This window comes from Schistocerca nitens, chromosome 10, assembly GCF_023898315.1.
Source record: "Schistocerca nitens isolate TAMUIC-IGC-003100 chromosome 10, iqSchNite1.1, whole genome shotgun sequence".
Taxonomy (NCBI): domain Eukaryota; kingdom Metazoa; phylum Arthropoda; class Insecta; order Orthoptera; family Acrididae; genus Schistocerca; species Schistocerca nitens.
In genome coordinates this window covers 212,129,895-212,152,328 of record NC_064623.1, presented here as the reverse complement: position 1 = coordinate 212,152,328, position 22,434 = coordinate 212,129,895, and the positions used below count along the sequence as shown (strand labels likewise).

The window sequence follows — 22,434 nt, the reverse complement described above, 5'->3', positions numbered from 1 at the left end:
CCACCCTGCATGGACCAGTGCTTTTGGAACATTGGGTCAGACCCAAATTCTCAACTTATCCACACACTACTAATGTAGTGCCCCTTGCCCTGGAGCTTATTGCTGAGGTTCACCGGTGCCTTTCGCACTATCCTGTCGAGTATTTATCGAGGAAAAATCGCCAAACATCCGTATGTTTTGGGAATTTATTTTATTTAGACAACCAGTTTCATTAACGTCATCTTAAGACACTTATGCACTCCATGTATAGACAATCAGATACATCGATACTTGCATAACTAGAGACAGCAGTATCTAGATTCTGTTAATTCGTTCTTCCAAAATATAAAAAATATGTATTATTGTATTTTACGCAAATTCTAAACGTATCGTTGTGGTGAGACATGTCTTCAACCAGTTAAAAGACTAGATCCCTACATGATTCCAGGAAGGGACAGAACGACCAGTCTCAGTTGTAACCCTACAGGATGTAGGGGTAACCTTATCTAGTGAGGAAAAACGAATTCACGGAATCTAGGTACTGGTGGCTCCAGTTATGCAAGTATTGATAGATATGGTTGTCTATACATGGAGTGCAGAGGATCCTGAAGATGGCATTAATGAGATGGAGAAACTTGTTGTATAAGCAAAATAACTTCTCAAGACATACGACTGTTGGCGATTTTCCTTGGCCGCTGCTCCATATCCACAAGGCATCATCATATTCCTGTTGAGGGTTAGCTGCTACTTCAGTTGGATGTGGGTGGCACGTTGAATAGGGAAACCAATCTTTGTATTATAGATTTTGAAAACGGATTTGATAATGAAAGAAATTCCAAGGAACAGAAGGGCTTAACATGGTAGGTTAGTTCATCTACATTCTACGTGATTACTCCGCTATTCACAATAAAGTACTCTGCATAGTGTTCAATAAAACACTTTCAAGCTGTCTCTCTACCGTTCCACTCTCGGACGGCGCGCGAGAAAACGAGCACTTAATTTTTTCTGTGTGAGCCCTGATTTCTCTTATTTTATCGTGATCCCTATGTAGGTGGGTGCCAATAGAATGTTTTCGCAATCGGAGGAGAAAAATGGTGATTGAAATTTCATGAGAAGATCCCGTCGCAACGAAAAACGCCTTTGTTTTAATGATTGTCACTCCAATTCACGTATCATGTCTGTGGCACTGTCTCCCCCATTTCGCGATAATACAAAACGAGCTGCCCTTCTTTGTACTTTTTCGATGTCATCCGTCAGTCCCACCTGATTCGGGTCCCACACCGCGCAGCAATACTCCAGAATAGGGTGGACAAGCGTGGTGTAAGCAGTCTCTTTAGTAGATCTGTTGCACCTTCTAAGTGTTTTGCCAATGAATCGCACTCTTTGGTTTGCTGTACCCACTACATTGTCTATGTGATAGTTCCAATTTAGGGTATTTGTAATTGTAATCCCTAAATGTTGTTGTTGTGGTCGTAAGTCCTGAGACTGGTTTGATGCAGGTCTCCATGCTACTCTATCCTGTGCAAGCTTCTTCATCTCCCAGTACTTACTGCAACCTACATCCTTCTGAATCTGTTTAGTGTATTCACGTCTTGGTCTCCCTCTACGATTTTCACCCTCCACGCTGCCCTCCAATACAGAGTTGGTGATCCCTCGATGTCTTAGAACATGTCCTACCAACCGATCCCTTCTTCTAGTAAAGTGGTGCCACAAACTCCTCTTCTCCCCAATTCTATTCAATACCTCCTCATTAGTTATGTGATCTACCCATCTAATCTTCAGCATTCTTCTGTAGCACCACATTTCTAAAGCTTCTATTCTCTTCTTGTGTAAACTATTCATCGTCCACGTTTCACTTCCATACATCATACAAACACTTTCAGAAACGACTTCCTGACATTTAAGTCTATACTCGATGTTAACAAATTTCTCTTCTTCAGAAACGCTTTCCTTGCCATTGCCAGTCTACATTTTATATCCTCTCTACTTCGACCATCATCAGTTATTTTGCTCCCCAAATAGCAAAACTCCTTTACTACTTTAAGTGTCTCATTTCCTAATCTAATTCCCTCAGCATCACCCGATACAATTCGACTACATTCCATTATCCTCGTTTTGCTTTTGTTGATGTTGACCTTATACCCTCCTTTCAAGACACTGTCGATTCCGTTCAATTGTTCTAAGTCCTTTGCTGTCTCTGACAGAATCATAATGTCATCGGCGAATCTCAAAGTTTTTATTTCTTCTCCATGGATTTTAATACCTACACCAAACTTTTCTTTTGTTTCCTTTATTGCTTGCTCAAAATACAGATTGAATAACATCGGGGATAGGCTACAACCCTGTCACACTCCCTTCCCAACCACTACTTCTCTTTCATACTCCCTAAATATTTAGTTGAATTTACACCCATCAGATTTTTGTGACTTATCGCGTAATCGAAATTTAGTACTCATGTGAATAACTTCACACTTTTCTTTACTCAGGGTCAATTACCACTTTTCGCACGATACAGATATCTTATCTAAATCATTTTGCAATTCGTTTTGGTCATCTGATGACTTTACAAGAACGTAAATGATAGCATCATCTGCAAACATTCTAAGACGGCTACTGAGATCTTCTCCTATGTCGTTAATATAGATCAGGAACAATAGAAGGCCTATAACACTCCCTTGGGGAACGCCGGATATTATTTTTACTCGATGACTTTCCGTCTATTACTACGAACTGTGACCTGTCTGACAGGAAAGTTAGATACTGGGTGGTGCAAAATAGGTGTTAGAAAGTATTTGTTTACTGTGGCTTCACTGTATTCTGTAAATGATTCTCCTTCTGATGTTCGTGCATTGTAGCTCTGAAAATTCTACAGATCATTCAGTTTCACTTCACGTTTCAAAATGAAAGCACAAGCACTGACCCACGTTTGTTGATCGTGAAGACATTTTGCGCAAATTATGTACGTATAGCTGTAGTGAGACGCATCTTCAACAGTGCAATGAGCCAGTGAGAAGACTGGATCCCTACGTGATTCCAGAAAGGACCAGTCAGGAGGAACAGCCCCAGCTGTAGCCCTGGATGAGGTGGGACGAGTACGAATCACATTCAGATACATCTACATGCATCTACACCTGTACTCCGGAAGCCACCCAACGGTGTGTGGCGGAGGGCGCTTTACATGCCACTGTCATTACCTCCGTTTCCTGTTCCAGTCGCGTTTGGTTCGCGGGAAGAACGACTGCCGGAAAACCTCCGTGCGCGCTCTAATCTCTCTAACTTTACATTCGTGATCTCCTCGGGAGGTATAAGTAGGGGGAAGCAATATATTCGATACCTCATCCAGAAACGCACCCTCTCGAAACCTGGCGAGCAAGCTACACCGCGATGCAGAGCGCCTCTCATGTAGAGTCTGCCACTTGAGTTTACTAAAAATCTCCGTAACGCTATCACGCTTACCAAATAACCCCGTGACGAAACGCGCCGCTCTTCTTTGGATCTTCTCTATCTCCTCCGTCAACCCGACCTGGTACGGATCCCACACTGATGAGCAATACTCAACTATAGATCGAACGAGTGTTTTGTAAGCCACCTCCTTTGTTGATGGACTCCATTTTCTAAGGACTCTCCCAATGAATCTCAACCTGGTACCCGCCTTACCAACAATTAATTTTATATGATCATTCCACTTCAAATCGTTCCGCAGGCATACTCCCAGATATTTTACAGAAGTAACTGCTACCAGTGTTTGTTTCGCTATCATGTAATCATACAATAAAGGATCCTTCTTTCTATGTATTCGCAATACATTACATTTGTCTATGTTAAGGTTCAGTTGCCACTCCCTGCACCAAGTGCCTATCCGCTGCAGATCTTCCTGCATTTCGCTGCAATTTTCTAATGCTGCAACATCTCTGTATACTACAGCATCCTCCGCGAAAAGCCGCATGGAACTTCCGACACTATCTACTAGGTCATTTATATATATTGTGAAAAGAAATGGTCCCATAACACTCCCCTGTGGCACGCCAGAGGTTACTTTAACGTCTGTAGACGTCTCTCCATTGAGAACAACATGCAGTGTTCTGTTTGCTAAAAACTCTTCAATCCAGTCACACAGCTGGTCTGATATTCCGTAGGCTCTTACTTTGTTTATCAGGCGACAGTGCGGAACTGTATCGAACGCCTTCCGGAAGTCGAGGAAAATGGCATCTACCTGGGAGCCTGTATTTAGTATTTTCTGGGTCTCATGAACAAATAAAGCGAGTTGGGTGTCACACGATCGCTGTTTCCGGAATCCATGTTGATTCCTATAGAGTAGATTCTGGGTTTCCAGAAACGACATGATACGCAAGCGATAAACATTTTCTAAAATTTTACAACAGGTCGACGTCAGAGATATAGGTCTATAGTTTTGCGCATCTGCTCGACGACCCTTCTTGAAGACTGGGACTACCTGTGCTCTTTTCCAATCATTTGGAACCTTCCGTTCCTCTGGAGGCTTGCGGTCTCTCCAGATAGGAGTCCACATGTCAACAAGCAGTAATTCAGGATGTCATGACATTCTTTCTAGAGGATAATAAAAGAGAAAATTAACTTTTTTCCTCTAAAAATGGGATGGTGACCACCGTCCGAGGACAGGGCAGTGAAACGGCGATATTCTTTCGGAAATGAGATCCTGCGGCCTTTGAAAGTGGAACAGTAGATACGGATATGATCCGGTCTAGTGAAGAGGCACACTTCCACCTCCATGGGTACGGTCAACAAATAGAACTGGTGTACCGGGTGATGAAAAAGTCAGTATAAATTTGAAAACTGAATAAATCACGGAATAATGTAGACAGAGAGGTACAAATTGACACACGTGCTTGGAATGACATGGGGTTTTATTAGAACCAAAAAAATACAAAAGTTCAAAAAATGTCCGACAGGTGGCGCTTCATCTGATCAGAATAGCAGTAATTAGCATAACAAAGTAAGACAGAGCAAAGATGATGTTCTTTACAGGAAATGCTCAATATGTCCACCATCATTCCTCAAGAATAGCTGTAGTCGAGGAATAATGTTGTGAACAGCACTGTAAAGCATGTCCGGAGTTATGGTGAGGCATTGGCGTCGGATGTTTCTTTCAGCATCCCTAGAGATGTCGGTCGATCACGATACACTTGCGACTTCAGGTAACCCCAAAGCCAATAATCGCACGGACTGAGGTCTGGGGACCTGGGAGGCCAAGCATGACGAAAGTGGCGCCTGAGCACACGATCATCACCAAACGACGAGCGCAAGAGATCTTTCACGCGTCTAGCAATATAGGGGTGGAGCGCCATCCTCCATAAACATCGTACGTTCCAGCATGTGTTTACCAGCCAGGCTGGGGATGCGATTCTGTAACATATCGGCGTACCACTTACCCATCACGGTAGCAGTTACAAAACCAGAATCACACATTTCCTCGAAGAAAAAAGGCCCGATAACGGTGGATGTGGTAAATCCATCCCATACCGTGACTTTCTCGTCGTGCAATGGAGTTTCCACGACAGTTCTAGGATTTTCGGTTGCCCAAATTCTGCAGTTGTGGGCGTTGACAGACCCTCGGAGCGTGAAATGGGGTTCGACAGTGCACAACACGTTACTCAACCAGTCGTCATCTTCCGCCATCTTTTGAAACGCCCACACCACAAATGCCCTCCGCTTCACCAAATCGCCAGGTAACAGTTCATGATGCCGATGCATTTTGTACGGTTAGCATCGGAGGGTACGCCTCAGTGCTAACCAAACAGTAGTGTACGGAATGCCGGTGCGACGTGCGACTGCACGAGCGCTGACTTCCCCGTGCATAGACGAACCCGCTACAGTCTCCATTTCTTCCTGAACTGTCTCAGCAGCATTACGCCTTGTGCTCGGTCGGCCACTGCGGGTTCTATTGTCTGAACAACCCGCGGCTTCGAACTTCGAAATCATTCTCGCCACAGCTTCATTTGTCAGCGGACCTTTACCCATTCGAATCCCCTTCCTGTGGTGATAGGATCGTAACGCTTAACTAGCACATTCCCCATTCTGATAATACAGATTCACTAAAAGAGCCTTTTCAGGTAACGTCAACATGCTGCGTCTGCTGGCGCATCTGATTATCTCTTTCATTACAGCTCCTTTTATACACGATTGCAATGCGCAGTCACTGACGTTTTTCTGTCCAGCGCCATCTGTCGGACATTTCGTGAACTTCGCTTTTTTTTTTTTTTTGGTTCTAATAAAACCCCATGTCATTCGAAGCACGTGTGTCAATTTATACCCGGTACTTGTTCAATCTGCTGCTCCACCTCATCAACAAAAAGTGGCTGTTTCGTGCGCAGTTAGTGCACAATGCATTACTGGGCCCATTTTTATTGATGAACCTGTTAATCGGAGTATTGTTCTGTTGCTATCCAGCCCAGACGCCGGCAGTGAAGCCGACAAAAGCGTTGGAGATAGTTTCGTGATATGACTGCTCAGTGACGCGTGCATACTAGACAGAATGATCACACGGTTTGCCTGTGCCTCTGGCCACAGTCCCTGCCACAATCCGGGGCGCTCACCTGGATCCAGCAGCAACCAATCAAATAATCTGTACGGCGGTTACCGCACCAGATAATGGGCCCAAATCCTGTCTGCCTCTCAATTATGTGACCTTGCATTGCATACTCTAGTCGTACTGCAGAGAGGGGTCGGAAGAACTGTGCATGCTATTTAAGTAAATAAAATGGCTTAATCTTATAATAAATGATTAATGGAAAATCTCATATAAGGATGTGAAACAAATACTAACAAACAGATAGAGGTGCCGGCCAGTACTTACCTCAGCTCAGTACAGCCGATAGATAACACAAAACAGAACAGAAAATTTACATTCCTAGCTTTCGGAACTTTGTTCCTTCATCAGGGAGGAGAGAGGGGAAAAAAGGGAAGAGGGGAAAGTGGATTCAGTTACTCACAACCCAGGTTATGAAGCAACAGGGAAAGGTAAACAGGGAGGGTAGCAAGGATGGAGGCATGGTTGTCGGAGGGAAGCCAAAGATATTCTACTGTTAAGTACTGTGCGAGCTTCAAACCAAAGAGGATGCATACAGAAGTAAAGAGGTATATAGCATAAAGATAAACACAACTATGTAGGATGAAAAGATGCGTGAATGGCTAAAGAGGAAAGGGACAGAGGAGAAGACTGAAGAGTAAATGGGAGTGAGGTTGGTTAACGTAGGTTCAGTCCAGGGGGATGGCGGGATGAAAGGATGTGTTGGAGTGCAAGTTCCCATCTCCGCAGTTCAGAGGGACTGGTGTTGGGTGGCAGAAGCCAAATGGCACATACGTTGTCGCAGGTTCCTAGGTTCCTAGAATTATGCTGGACGGCATGCTCTGCTACTCGGTATTGGACATCTCCTAGGCGGACAGTTCGTCTGTGCCCGTTCTCGGTCCTGGGTTCGAAACGCACAACTGCATAAAGTTTGAATCAAAATAAGCAGCAGTGGTGGCTTAAGACTTCTGGCGTAATAAGTCACTCTCGTTTCGCCATTGCTCTTCTCAAAGATATTGCAGGAATGGACAGAGATTCAGGGTACTCTTTGCCCTTGGGGTGGGAAACCGCCCCTACAAGGTAGAAGACTCGGCAGTGACCTACAGTATGAGGATGCAGAAGGCAATGGAAATCATTAGATTAAAGACACATAATGTGTATCCACAGGGCATGTGGCCTGTAAGTGAAAACATCTGACTATCATCTCTACATTGGCAAACGATTCTGGACTAGTACCTCATTCGGATCTCCGGGAGGGGACTGCCGAGGGAGAGGTGACTATGAGAAAAAGATGGAATACCAGTGAAATAGCGTTCTATGAGTCGGAGTGTAAGGCTGTATCAAGATGTAGTGGGAGTTAGCGAAATTGGAAGAGGACATGGATTTCTGGTTAGATAATATCAACAGCAGCAGAAAACAGTATAACGGGAGTAGGATTCGTTATGAACACGAAGGTAGTACAGAGATTGCATTACTGCGAACAGCCCGGCCGTTGTAGCCGAGCGGTTCTAGGCGCTTCAGTCTGGAACCGCGCGACCGTTACGGTCGCAGGTTCGAATCCTGCCTCGGGCGTGGATGTGTGTGACGTCCTGAGGTTAGTTAGGTTTAAGTAGATCTAAGTTCTAGGGGACTGATGACCTCAGATGTTAAGTGCCATAGTGCTCAGAGCCATTTGAACCATTTACTGCGAACAGTTTGACGATAGGATCGTTCTCAACAGAATCGACAGAAAACCACCACCGGCAACGATAGTTCAGTTATAAATGTCGACGTGAAGAGATAGGGAAGGTTTATGAGGATATTCAACGGGTGATTCTGTGCCTAAACGGAGACGAAAATATAGTAACACTTAAAGCTATTGCAGACCTTGGATGCGGGCGGACATTGACTGAAGTCCATGGGAGAAGATGAAAATTTGTGGCGGACCAGAATTCGAACCTGTGTCTCCTGCTTACTAGGCAAATGCTCTGACCGCTGGACGATCCGGACACAGTGGTCATCGCAACTGGACGGACTACCCGAGCATGCCTCTCGTCAGACCCAAATTCTCATGTTCTATTGATGCAGTGCCCCTTGCCCAGGAGACCTGGGTTCGAATGTCGGTCCGCCACAAATTTTCATCTTCTCCCATGGACTTCAGTCAATGTCCGCCCGCAGTCAAAGTCTAATTCCTTCGTGCATCGATTCATGATGGCTGCTGGATCAAAAATGCGGTTGTAGGTGAAGTAGTAGAAGAAAGGGTTACGGGAGAATATGGGCTTGGTAGTAGGAACGAGAGAGGAGAAGACTAATTGAGTTGTGCAATGTACTTCAGATATTAATAGCGAGTACTCGATTCAAGAACCACAAGAGGAGGAGGCGTACTTGGAAAAGGCCAGGGGTTAAAAGAAGATTTCAGTTGCATAACATCACGATCAGGCAGGGATTCCGAAATCAGGCATACCCAGAGGCAGATATAGGCTCAAATCACAATATGGTAATGATGAAGAGAAGGCTGAAGCTCAAGAGGCTAGTAAGGAAGGGTCAGTGCACAAAGGATACGGAAGTACGAAGGAATGAAGAGATACGCTTGAAGTCCTCTAGGGCTACAGATACTGTGATAATGAACAGCGCACTAGGTAGTTCAGTTTAAGAGGAATGGAGATCTCTAAAAATAGCAGTCACGGAAGTTGGAAAACCAAACATTGCTTCAAGAAAGGTAACCATGGGTGACACAATAAATGCAGTTGATCGGCGAAAGAAAGAAGTTTATGAAATGTTCATGGAAACTCAGGAATACAGACTTAAGGGTGAAATGATAATTAAATCAAGACCCTAAGCTGTCGACAGGCGTCGATATACATCAACGGTTACGGTTGAAAATGTGTGTCCCGACCGGGACTGGAACCCGGGATCTCCTGCTTACATGGCAGACGCTCTATGCACCTGAGCCACCGAGGGGACATAAGATAGTGCGACTGCAGGGGTTTATCCCTTTCACGCTCCCCGTGAGACCCACATTCCCAACTTAACGTCCACACACTACATTCGTAGTGCCCCTGCCCATTTCATTCTAAGAGAATTGCATGGTCACCGATGGTGTCTGTTCTTTCGGATATGTCCGAAAGAACAAATACCATCTTCATATAGTTAAGGCTAACAAGCCATTGAGCTTCTTCATCTGTGCTGGATGCACACGCATCGCCCGAACTCTTACGGGACTCGGTAAGATTGTCTGCTATAAGTAATGAGTGTAATGGGCAGGGGCACTACGAATATGCAATGCAATAGGAATTCCACTGTTAGATGGAGAGGAGAGTGTGGACAGGGGGAAAGAGCACTAAAGATCTCTATGAGGGGAGAAGACTTGTCTTACGACGCGAGCGAAGAAGAAACAGGAGTCGATACTGAAGTGATAGAGCATCCAGTGTTAGAATCAGATTTTACAAGAGTTTTCGAGGACTAAAGATCAAATAATGCCGAAGGCGTACGTAACATTCCATTAGAATTTCTAAAACCATTGGGATACAAGGTAACCAAATGACTATTCACGTTGGTGTGCAGAATGTATGAGACTGATGTTGTATCATCAGACTTTCGGAAAAACATCATCCAAAAAATTCCGAAGACTGCAAAAATCTAAAAGTATGAGAAGTATCACACAATCAGTTTAATAGCTCATGCATCCAAGTTGCTGACAAGAGTAATGTACAGAAGAAAGGAAAAAAAATTGTGGATGTGTTAGATGACAATCAGTTTGGCTTTAGGAAAGGTAAAGGCACCAGACAGCCAATTCTGACGTTGCAGTTGATAATGAAAGCAAGACACGGTCACAGGATTTGTCGACCTGAAAAAAGCTTTCGAGAATGTAATATGATGCAAGATCTTTAAGATTCTGAGAAAAATAGGAATAAGGTGTAGGGAAGGAAGGGTAATTGCAATGCATACAGGAACCAAGAGGGAACGGTAAGAATAGAAGATCAAGAACGAAGTGCACGGATTAAAAACATTGTAAGGCAGCGGTAAGCTATAGGGAGATATGGGTAATATACAATATATACAATAACGAAGAGGGAATAATAAGGATGACGACCAAGAACGAAGTGCTCGTATTAAAAAGGTTATAAGAGAGGGATGTAGTACAAAATGTGGATTGAGAGTAGATCGAAGAAAGACTAAAGTAATGAGAAGTAGCAGAAACGAGAACTGCGAGAAATTTAGCATCAGGATTGATGGTCACGAAGTAGATGAAAAGGAATCCTGCTATCCAGGCAGCGAAATAACCACTGACGGACGGAGCAAGGAGGACATCAAAAGCAGACTAGCAAAGACAAAAAGGACATTCCTGGCCAAGAGAAGTCTACTAGTGTCAAACATAGGCCTTAATCTGAGGAAGAAATTTCTGAGAATATAAGTTTGGAGCACAGTATTGTATGGCAGTGAAACATGGACTGTGGGAAAACCAGAACAGAAGAGAATCGAAGCATTTGAGATGTGGTGCTACAGACGATGCTGGAAATTAGGTAGACTGATAAGGTAAGGAATGAGGAGGTTTTGCACAGAATCGGAGAGGAAAGGAATATGTGGAAAACAGTGACAACGAGAAGGGACAGGATGATAGGACATCTCTTAAGACATGAGGGAACGACTTCCATGGTACTAGAGGGAGCTGTAGAAGGCAAAAATTGTAGAATTCATCCAGAAAATAACTGAAGACGAGGGTTGCAAGTGCTACTCGGAGATGAAGAGTTTGGCAGAGGAGAGGAATTTGTGGTGGGCCGTATCACACTAGTAGGAAAACTGATGACAAAAAAATGAATATTGCAAAATAACCAAAAATAGTAATTTGAGAAAATTTCAGTGAGGTAGAACAGAAAGTTGTTTAATTCAGTCTTAGCCACAGTACGCATTGGACATTTAATACGTTCTGGCAGGGTCTTGCAAACGTGTGAGTCCATGTATCTGACTCCTTATGTTGAGCCATCAATGTTGAAAAACTATCTTTAGTTATTTACTATTAAAAACACTCTTGATCACGGTTTATTTATCAAGGTGACCGGTTTCGACCACTACTGTGGTCATCTTCAGACCATTGAGTAGGAACCTCTTTCTGTTGGAGAATCACTTGGTTGCACCAAGTGGTGAACCGGTCAAGATGGGATTGGAGAAGGTGTTGGGAGCGCTGCAGGGTGGGGGCAAGGGCAATGAAGGCGGTGTCATCGGCAAACTGGAGAAGGTGGACGGGGGGTGACGGCGGCGGCATGTCCGCTGTATACAAAAGGTACAGAAGGGGGGAGAGGACGGAGCCTTGGGGCACACCGGCGGAGGGAAAAAAGGTGTAGGAATCCGTGTTATGGATGGTGACGTAGGAAGGACGGTGGGAGAGAAAGGAGCCGATCAGACGGACGTAGTTAATGGGAAGGGCGAAGGTTTGGAGCTTGAGGAGGAGACCGGAATGCCATACGCGGTCATAGGCACGTTCGAGGTCCAGGGAGAGGAAGATGGGGGAGCGACGGGAATTACGCTGTTCGGAAAGGAGATGAGGTGAAGGAGAAGGTCATCGGAAGAGAAGGACGGCCGAAAGCCACACTGGGTAACGGGAAGGAGGCGGTGCTGGTGGAGATGCTGGTGGATGCGTTGGATGAGGATGGATTCCAGGACCTTTCTGAAGACCGAGGTAAGGCTAATGGGACGGTAGGAGGAGACGGCGGACGGCGGCTTACCGGGTTTAAGGATACGGGAGGTTTTCCACAGGTCGGGGTAGTAGCCGGTGGACAGAACTACATTGTAGAGCCTGGGCAGGGTGGAGAGGAAAGAGACAGGAGCTTCACGAAGGTGACGGTAGGTGACACGATCGTAACCAGGAGCGGTGTTGCGTTTTGTGCGGAGTGTAGCAATGAGATCCTGTGTAGTGATAGGAGCATTGAGTTCCGTGTGTGCAATGTTGTCCAAGTACTGGAAACCAGGAGCGAGGGGAGGGACAGAGGTGTCAGTTCGATCGCGGACATACGGGAAGAGGGAGTAATCGAACTGGGGATCGTTGGGGAGCGAAAAGACATCGGAAAGGTAGGAGGCAAAGTGATTGGCCTTACTAAGGGTGTCAGGGAAGGGGTGATCATCATGGAGAAGAGGATAGTAGGGGGAGAGTTTAGTTCCGGTAAGGCGACGGAAGGCTGACCAGAACTTGGACGAATTTATTGGTAGGGTAGCATTTAAACGGGTGCATGTCTGTCGCCCGTCTCGGGGCGGGCGCTACTCCTTATATGCAAAAGGCAGAGGGTGCTGCGGACCCGGGGTCAGCCATGGCGAGACCTCTTCCGTCGGCGGTCAGGCCCTGAGACACCGACGGCCGCGGCAGGAACTGTGGCCAGCGATGTCACGGTCGGGGCGCGCGTGCGCGAGTTTGTTGGTTGGTTGGTTGGGTCCGTGGATACAACAACGTCTGTTCCAGAAAACTGACACCCGAGCACAAAACGAAACTCTTTGGAGCAGCACTGACATTCCTGCAGCGGTATCATGATGACGGGGGCGAGTTCCTCGACAGGATCGTGATGGACGATGTCTCACCTGACCTCAGAAACCGAACAGCCGCCAATGCACCGGCATCACAGTGGATGGAGACGAAACTCAGACAGACTGTATCGGTGCAGAAAATGGTGAGCCCGGTGTTCTGGGACAGGAGAGGCATGTTGCTCATTTCCCAGAGGTGAAGCAGTGAACGCTGACTGTTACTGTGGAACAATGCCGAAACTGCGACGTTCCGTTCAGATCAAGAGGGTTGGAGTGCTCACCGCAGGTGTTGAGGTGTGCTGCTCCATGACAATGCCCATCCCATACGGCTCGACGCGCAGCGACTGTTTTGCAGCAGTTCCACTGGGAGTTGTTTGATCATCCAACACACAGTCCCGATCTTGCTCCGAGCAATTTCCATCTTTACTTGTACCTCAAAAATTCTCCATCCAGCGTTTTGACAACGATGAAGAGCTGAAGACGACTGTCACACACTGGATCCATTCACAGGTGGCAGACTTCTATGAAACAGGAATATAAATGTTGATCCAACCATATAACAAGTGCCGCAGTTCCTTTTGTGACTACGTCGAAAAAGAGCTCAAATATTGCCGTACCTGTTTCTAATAAAGTTTTTCATGTAACTATGTTGTCTTTAGAATGATATTTTCACTCTGCAGCGGAGTGTGCGCTCTTATGAAACTTTCCTGGCAGATTAAAAGTGTGTGCAGGACCGAGACTCGAACTCGGAACCTTTGCCTTTAGGAGACGAGGTACTGCCGAAAGTAAAGCTGGAGAATGGGACGTGAGTCGTGCTTGGGTAGCTCAGCTGGTAGAGCACTCACCCGTGAAAGGCAAAGGTCCCGAGTTCGACTCTCCGTCCGGCGCACACTTTTAATCTGCCAGGAAAGTTTTATGCTGTCTTTGTTTTAAAAAATAGCGAAACTTACTTTCTGCATATGCCTCGACCAGATGTAGCATAAATTTTTAAAAATGGTGTTGATAGCATCTGAGAGTTATATATCAAGCAAATTAATAAAAGACAAAACAGATCGCCTCGTGGTAGATAAAATACGAGGACTATTCAGAAAGTAGGGAACGTTTGCGTCTGACGCCGCTAGGCGCGCGCCGATCGCGTATATTTTGGTATGTGCGTGCTCGGCAGCTCAGTCGGCATCCATCCGTGACAGCGAGAACGTCTCTGTCCGTCTGATTTTTTTCGATATTCGAATTTGAAATGTGCGCTGGAATCGAAAATCCCTCCAGTTCTGAGGTGCGGTCTGTGATACGGTTCGCAAAAAACCTAAAACACATATAAATTTAGAGTGAACTGTGCGAAGTGTACGGAAACAAAGTAAAAAGTGAGTGATCCGTAAGGAAATGGTGCATTCGGTTTACAAATGGCCGAACCAATGTTCATGGTGAAGAGAAGAGTGGACGCCCGAGCATTGTGACTGACGATCTTGTCGCTAAAGTTGATGAAACGATTCCTGAAAACCTTCCCTTCACAATAACGGAGCTTTCGCTTTCTTTTCCACAAGTTTTACGGACTTTTTTGTTTGAAATTGTCACTCAAAAGCTAGGCTACCACAAATTTTGTGCACGATGGGTGCTCAAAATGCTTACAGAGCACTATAAAGAACATCGGAAGGGGGCAACGTTGACATTTCTGGAGTCCTACCACAAACATGGTGATTCATTACTGGATCGTATCGTAACCGGTGACAAGACTTGGGTGAAACGCGTGAGCATGCCAACAATGATGTCAGAGCACCTATGAAACGAGGTGGTGTTTGCCAGGTAGCCCCACATCCAGAGTTGCTGTGTACACAGTCGCAGGCGGTGAAGTATGGCACAGAGAAGGCGCCTACCAGACACTCTACGGTGGAGGGCCATAGAAAGAAAGAAAGCAGGACAGTTGCAAAGGGCAGGACCGACCACATGTGCCTTCACAAGAGAGAACCATTATTTGGCTGTAAGGGCACAACGGTACCGCCCTAGTACTGCAAGGCAACTGGCATGTGAACGCGCAGCATCCCCTGGACGTGTTGTATCGAAGTAAACGGTGTGCAGAAGCCTTCGAAAGAGTGGCGTTTATTGTCGGAGACTTACTTAAATTTTACTTCAATTTTGGAAAGATCGCTTTCTTGTCCGGAGGAGGAGAAGAAGGAGGAGGAGATTACTGTTTAACGTGCCATCGACAACGAGGTCGTTAGAGATGGAGCACAAGCTCGGATAGGTAAGGATGGAGAAGGAAAGTGGCCGTGCCCTTTCGAAGGAACCATCCCAGTACTCGCCTTAAGTGGAAAACCTAACAGAGGATGGCCAGGCAAGGGTTCGAACCGTCGTTCCTCTCGACCGTGAGTCCAGTGTGCCAACCACTACGCTACCCAGCTCGTTGGTGTCCATCTGATTGTTTGCCTGTCTGTCTCACTATTAAGATCCGTTTTTCTCAGGAAATGGGTAGATGTATCAAGCTGACTTTTATGTAACAAAGTTTTACACTCACAAACTCACCCATTAAATCCTATACGATACTTCCTGGTGGCAGCCGGCCGAAGTGGCCGTGCGGTTAAAGGCGCTGCAGTCTGGAACCGCGAGACCGCTACGGTCGCAGGTTCGACTCCTGCCCCGGGCATGGATGTTTGTGATGTCCTTAGGTTACTTAGGTTTAATTAGTTCTACGTTCTAGGGGACTAATGACCTCCGCAGCTGAGTCCCATAGTGCTCAGAGCCATTTGAACCATTTTGAACTTCCTGGTGGCCTAGAATGATGATATTTGGCAAGAAATAAGGTTTAACAGTGCAAGCAAAGGTAAAAATGCGACTGTTCTTAATTTGTAATTATATAACAAGAAAAAAATTTTTGCCATTTTTTATCTGCCTATCTGTCCGTATGTTAAGACCCCATTTTCTCTGTAACGGGTAGGCTTATCAAATTCGTCTACGATATTTTGGTGGTGTAAAACGTGTAAGAAGGTTGTATACATGGAAGAACCCTGGAGATACTAAAAGGTATCAGATAGATTATATAATGGTAAGACAGAGATTTAGGAACCAGGTTTTAAATTGTAAGACATTTCCAGGGGAAGATGCGGACACTGACCACAATGTATTGGTTATGAACTGTAGATTAAAACTGAAGAAACTGCAAAAAGGTGCGAAATTAAGGAGATGGGACCTGGATAAACTGAAAGAACCAGGGGTTGTACAGAGTTTCAGGGAGAGCATAAGGGAACAATTGATAGGAATGGGGGAAAGAAATGCAGTAGAAGAAGAATGGGTAGCTCTGAGGGATGAAGTAGTGAAGGCAGCAGAGGATCAAGTAGGTAAAAGGACGAGGGCTAATAGAAACCCTTGGGTAACAGAAGAAATATTGAATTTGTCTGATGAAAGGAGAAAATATAAAAATGCAGTAAATGAAGCAGGCAAAAAGGAATACAAACGTCTCAAAAATGAGATCGAAAGGAAGTGCAAAATGGCTAAGCACGGATGGCTAGAGGACAAATGTAAGGATGTAGAGGCTTATCTCACTAGGGGTAAGATAGATACTGCCTACAGGAAAATTAAAGAGACCTTTGGAGAAAGGAGAACCACTTGCATGAATATCAAGAGCTTTGATGGAAACCCAGTTCTAAGCAAAGAAGGGAAAGCGGAGAGGTGGAAGGAGTATATAGAGGGTCTATACAAGGGCGATGTACTTGAGGACAATGTTATGGAAATGGAAGAGGATGTAGATGAAGATGAAATGGTGGATATGATTTTGCGTGAAGAGTTTGACAGAGCACTGAAAGACCTGAGTCGAAACAAGGCCCCGGGAGTAGACAACATTCCATTAGAACTACTGATGGCCTTGGGAGAGCCAGTCTTGACAAAACTCTACCATCTGGTCAGTAAGATGTATGAGACAGGCGAAATACCCACAGACTTCAAGAAGAATATAATAATTCCAATCCTAAAGAAAGCAGGTGTTGACAGATGTGAAAATTACCGAACTATCAGTTTAATAAGTCACAGCTGCAAAATACGAACGCGAATTCTTTACAGACGTATGGAAAAACTGGTAGAAGCCGACCTCGGGGAAGATCAGTTTGGATTCCGTAGAAATATGGGAACACGTGAGGCAATACTGACCTTACGACTTATTTTAGAAGCTAGATTAATGATAGGCAAACCTACGTTTCTAGCATTTGTAGACATAGAGAAAGCTTTTGACAGTGTTGATTAGAATACTCTCTTTCAAATTCTGAAGGTGGCAGGGGTAAAATACAGGGAGCGAAAGGCTATTTACAATTTGTACAGAAAGCAGATGGCAGTCATACGAGTCGAGGGGTATGAAAGGAAGCAGTGGTTGGGAAGGGAGTGAGACAGGGTTGTAGCCTCTCCCCGATGTTACTCAACCTGTATATTGAGCAAGCAATAAAGGAAAGAAAAGAAAAGTTCGGAGTAGGTATTAAAATCCATGGAGAAGAAATAAAAACTTTGAGGTTCGCCGATGATATTGTAATTCTGTCAGAGACAGCAAAGGACTTGGAAGAGCAGTTGAACGGAATGGACAGTTTCTTGAAAGGAGGATATAAGATGAACATCAACAAAAGCAAAACGAGGATAATGGAATGTAGTCGAATTAAGTCGGGTGATGCATAGGGAATTAGATTAGGAAATGAGACACTTAAAGTAGTAAAGGAGTTTCGCTATTTGGGGAGCAAAATAACTGATGATGGTTGATGTAGAGAGGATATAAAATGTAGATTGTCAATGGCAAGGAAAGCGTTTCTGAAGAAGAGAAATTTGTTAACTTCGAGTATAGATTTAAATGTCAGGAAGTCGTTTCTGAAAGTGTTTGTATGGAGTGTAGTCATATATGGAAGTGAAACGTGAACGATAAATAGCTTAGACAAGAAGAGAATAGAAGCTTTCGAAATGTGGTACTACAGAAGAATGCTGAAGATTAGATGGGTAGATCACATAACTAATGAGGAGGTATTGAATAGAACTGGGTAGAAGAGGAACTTGTGGCCCAACTTGACTAGAAGAAGGGATCGCTTGGTAGGACATGTTTTGAGGCATCAAGGGATTAAAAATTTAGCATTGGAGGGCAGCGTGTAGGGTAAAAATCGTAGAGGGAAACCAAGAGATGAATACACTAAGCAGATTCAGAAGGATGTAGGATGCAGTAGGTACTGGGAGGTGAAGAAGCTTGCACAGGATAGAGTAGCATGGAGAGCTGCATCAAACCAGTCTCAGGACTGAAGACCACAACAACAGCAAAACATTTAAGCTTCCAAGTGAATGCAGTTAGATACGGTCATTTATGTCACATGTTTTGATACTGGCAAACTCACTCATGAAAACCTATAGTCTACGTCCCATCATCTAGAATCATGAAATTTGGCAAGAAGCAAGGTTTCACAATACAAGTAAACGGAACAAATCCGAAAATTGTTTAATTGTAATTAAATCACATAAAAACATCATTTTGCCATTAGAACTTAGATTGCACTTATCATCCGACAAAAACATATTGAAAGAATTATTGCTGCATGCAAGGGTAAAACGTAAACCGTACTTATATTTTAGTAAGTAAATTAAAATATGTTAATGAATCTTCTCTCTATATGTTACTGCATATAAATGAAGTCCCCTGCACGCTTCTTCTTGTATGTCCAGGATAGTCACGGTAAGTGCTGTATGGATTTGGTACTGTCTTGCAATTCCCAGTACCAATATCTTACGAGTACCGTTATGGATAACAGCCAAATGTCATCAATGTTCTCCTTTCCGGGGATGGTACGACGTCACAGGCGAACTTTACAAATTTTCTCTCTGAGTTTTATTAATGTAAATATGTGGAAACAAACACTGTAGAATGGGCAAACACCAAGTGTAAGACCTTAGGGATATATGAATTGTATCAGAGATACCAGAGCTGCAGCTATTGATGTAATCTCTAAATGTACAAAGATCATCGACGTAAATGATTATAAAAACCATTGTACAAGGGTCCTCGATCTCACTTTTTGATCTCAATTTTTGCTCATTTTGCCCGCTCGCTTGGTTAGCTCACTCGATTCTGAATAGTGCTAGCTTTCAACAATGGTTCAAATGGCTCTGAGCACTATGGGACTCAACTTCTGAGGTCATCAGTCCCCTAGAACTTAGAACTACTTAAAGCTAACTAACCTAAGGAAATCACACACATCCATGCCCGAGGCAGGATTCGAACCTGCGACCGTAGCGGTCGCGCGGTTCCAGACTGTAGCGCCTAGAACCGCTCGGCCACCTCGACCGGCTGCTAGCTTTCATTTGATGCTAACTTGGCTTGGAGTTCAGCTTTAACTCTTATCTGGAGAATAAGTATTTAATCACATTCCCCGAATAATTAAATGTACAGGAATCATTTAAAATATTTTTTTTTTGTTTTTCCGTGATTACAATCGAGTAGTCTCTGTGACGACCAAATGTAAATGTGTGTGTCAGTTAAATTCATTTTTATTTCATTTAAAATACCACTCCTTTTCTTACAAATCTAGCAATTGCAGAATAATTACACAAGGAAGCTTTTATTTTGATCCGGGTAGTTTTTGAGAGCCATTCCAGGCAAATTACATTTTCTTTTCCGAAAGTAAGCAGAATTAACTTTCAAGGTCAACATTACCAAAAGAACTGCCTTCCAAGCTAACTGTGAACCGTATGTATTTCGAAGTTGCTACTGAAATCGTTTAATAATTTATGTGAAAACATTAACAATAGAATCAAGGAAACGGTATTTCATGAAAAGAGGCCCCAGCTTTATTTCACGTTGTCGTCATTGCTAATATTTCAAGTCAGATTTTACAGAAAGTTAATATTTTCATTTGGCAGTTATTTTACGTAATTTCAATTCATTTTAAGAGAGGCGGTGAGGTTAAAATGGATTAACTGTCTACACACATAATTAAGTTTGTACGGAACCCTCCGTGCGCGAGTTGTACTCGCATTTGGTCAATTTTTGGAAATACGAGGGTTATCCAGAAAGTAAGTTCCGATCAGTCGCGAAATGCAAACCACAGTGAAAACCAGAAACGTTTTATTAGCAACAGTTAAGTACACCTTCCTCCTACTTCTCTAGATAGTCACCGCTCCTGCTCCGAGTGTTGTCGTAGTGTTGTATCAACTTTTCAATATCCTCGTAGAAAGCAGCCGCCTGTGTGTAACCTCCCCCTCACTTATCGACCTTAATGACAGTGAAAAATTAAACCGCGTGTACCTAATGGAAATTTGGGAAAGCAATCGTCACCGAAGTTAATCTGTCGGTAAAGATGGAGGAAAGGGTTACATCTAAATGAAAGGAAAAATGCAAATGAAACTGGTGGAAATTAATTTTGAAAAGGGGTAAAGTTAATAAAGAAAGTAAATGTGCGGCCGTTACGTTAACAATTAACTAGCGGTAATTAGATATTTGAGATTTGGGGGAAATCACGGTCGCCAGTCCTAAGGACAATTACTATAGTAACTGAAAAAAGAAAGGTTATTACACATATAATTAGCACTAGAAGCGTGGCAACTGAAGGTTGACACGTGTAGTGTGAAAACTGAAAGTTTGTCAGAAGTAATATATTTCGCTACACTCTGACTTAATTTAGCAAAAGAATTAATAAAACCGGAAAATCGAAAGTTAATTTAGTGACTGAAGTTAATAGTGAGCTTTCTTTCTGAAGCACATCGAAATCCAGTAAAATACGGTTAGCCTTGGACTACCTCAACAATCATTTCAAAAGCAACTTGACTCTACGCAATTTAGAAACAAGAGATTTAACTTTGAACTTGAATTAAATGATTCTGAACAATTAACAATAGTAAAATTTAGTACGTACCAAGCTGAGCTGCAGTCACAGGTAAGCTAAAATATGCTAACAAAACTCGCACTCTTAATTTGTGCTCGTGTAATCTAAATATTGTAGCCAGCTATGAATACTTTAACTGAACTTCGAAATTAAAGCAGTGAAATCTAATTATATTATTTTAATGCTGGCGTTTGAATTTCAACGGCACTCGGGTTCATTTCGGAAAAGGAAGGGACCCTGCTTGGCAATGCAATTGGGACAATGAGCAACAAAGGTTCATGCTAAGTTGCTGTAATTTTGCGAGGCAAATGGAACAATTTGAAGAGCTGAGGTCTGCCATACAGTTCTGAAACTTTACGTGCTTTTAGTCTTCCTCGTTGGTTGATTGCAGGTTTGAAGCCGTCGATCGAGGAGGTGGCGACAGTCACTCATTGTCGGCCGTCGCTGTTGCAGAAGCTGGATGTTGGCGCGCCTTCTTCTCGACACGGTCACCAGACGAAACGGGCTCTTGATGTGCGCCAGCTAATGCTTCCCGTCCGCGACACCATGTCAGAAACTATCATCGCAAGTCGAGCGCAATTACATGCTACCAAACCCCGAAAGCGCGGCAACTCGCGGGAGCGTCACACAACACACCTGCTCCACTCGCTACTCCAGCCAGACTCTCCCTCTGCCCGCGCTCCACGCGGCAGAGTTCCCACTACCAAAGATCCTACACACTTTGATTCTTCACCGACCTATCGATGTAATCGTTCGATAGCAGTTTTCCCTAGGCAAGACCCAGCGTAAAAATACAAATAATGTTCACAAAACAAACCAACATAAATGCATATATATATATATATATATATAGTAAAACAAGTACAATATGTAAAGACACAGAAATGTCATATATTCAGTTAACAAAAATAAGCATAAAATTTACAGTACAATAGATGGAAATAGGAGGATATGCATTTCCGGCGTTACATGTGCTTTCGGCCAGTTATCTGCACTGGTCTGCAGCTCGTTGTGTGTGGAAAAATTTTGCCTTCCTAGGCAGCGGTTCTTGTGGGCAGAGATGAGACTCAGGGGGAGCGAATTACGGACTGTATTGTGGGTGATCAAACACTTCTCATCAGAAACGCTGCAGGAGCGTCTTCATTGCCCCTACAGTGTGCGGCCGAGAATTGGCACGAAGAAGGAACTGCTCGACAGTTGTGTTATGTGGGCTGCATGACACGCGCGAAATCTCTAAGCAGACCCTCATACTTGGTGGGAGACGCTATTCCCTACGCACCTTTACGTGCTCACTGTTCACTCAAAACTGAAAAGAGCGACGCGAAACGATCGACGGGCATACTAAAAAACTGGTTCAAATGGCTCTGAGCACTATGCGACTTAACTACTGAGGTCATCAGTCGCCTAGAACTTAGAACTACTTAAACCTAACTAACCCAAGGACATCACACACATCCATGCCCGAGTCAGGATTCGAACCTGCGACCGTAGCAGTCACGCGGTTCCGGACTGAAGTGCCTAGAACCGCACGGCCACCGCGGCCGGCAAGGGCATACTAGAAATGCTGCCCAACACATCTGTGCAAAGCTTTGCCGG

At 44.2% G+C, this 22,434-nt stretch overlaps 1 protein-coding gene across 1 annotated transcript in view; it reads left to right on the top strand.

Moving 5' to 3' along the window:
• The window catches only part of LOC126210579 (uncharacterized), a 178,180-nt gene that overhangs the window by 94,461 nt on the left and 61,285 nt on the right, over positions 1–22,434 (top strand). The gene's annotated exons all lie outside the window — the stretch shown is intronic.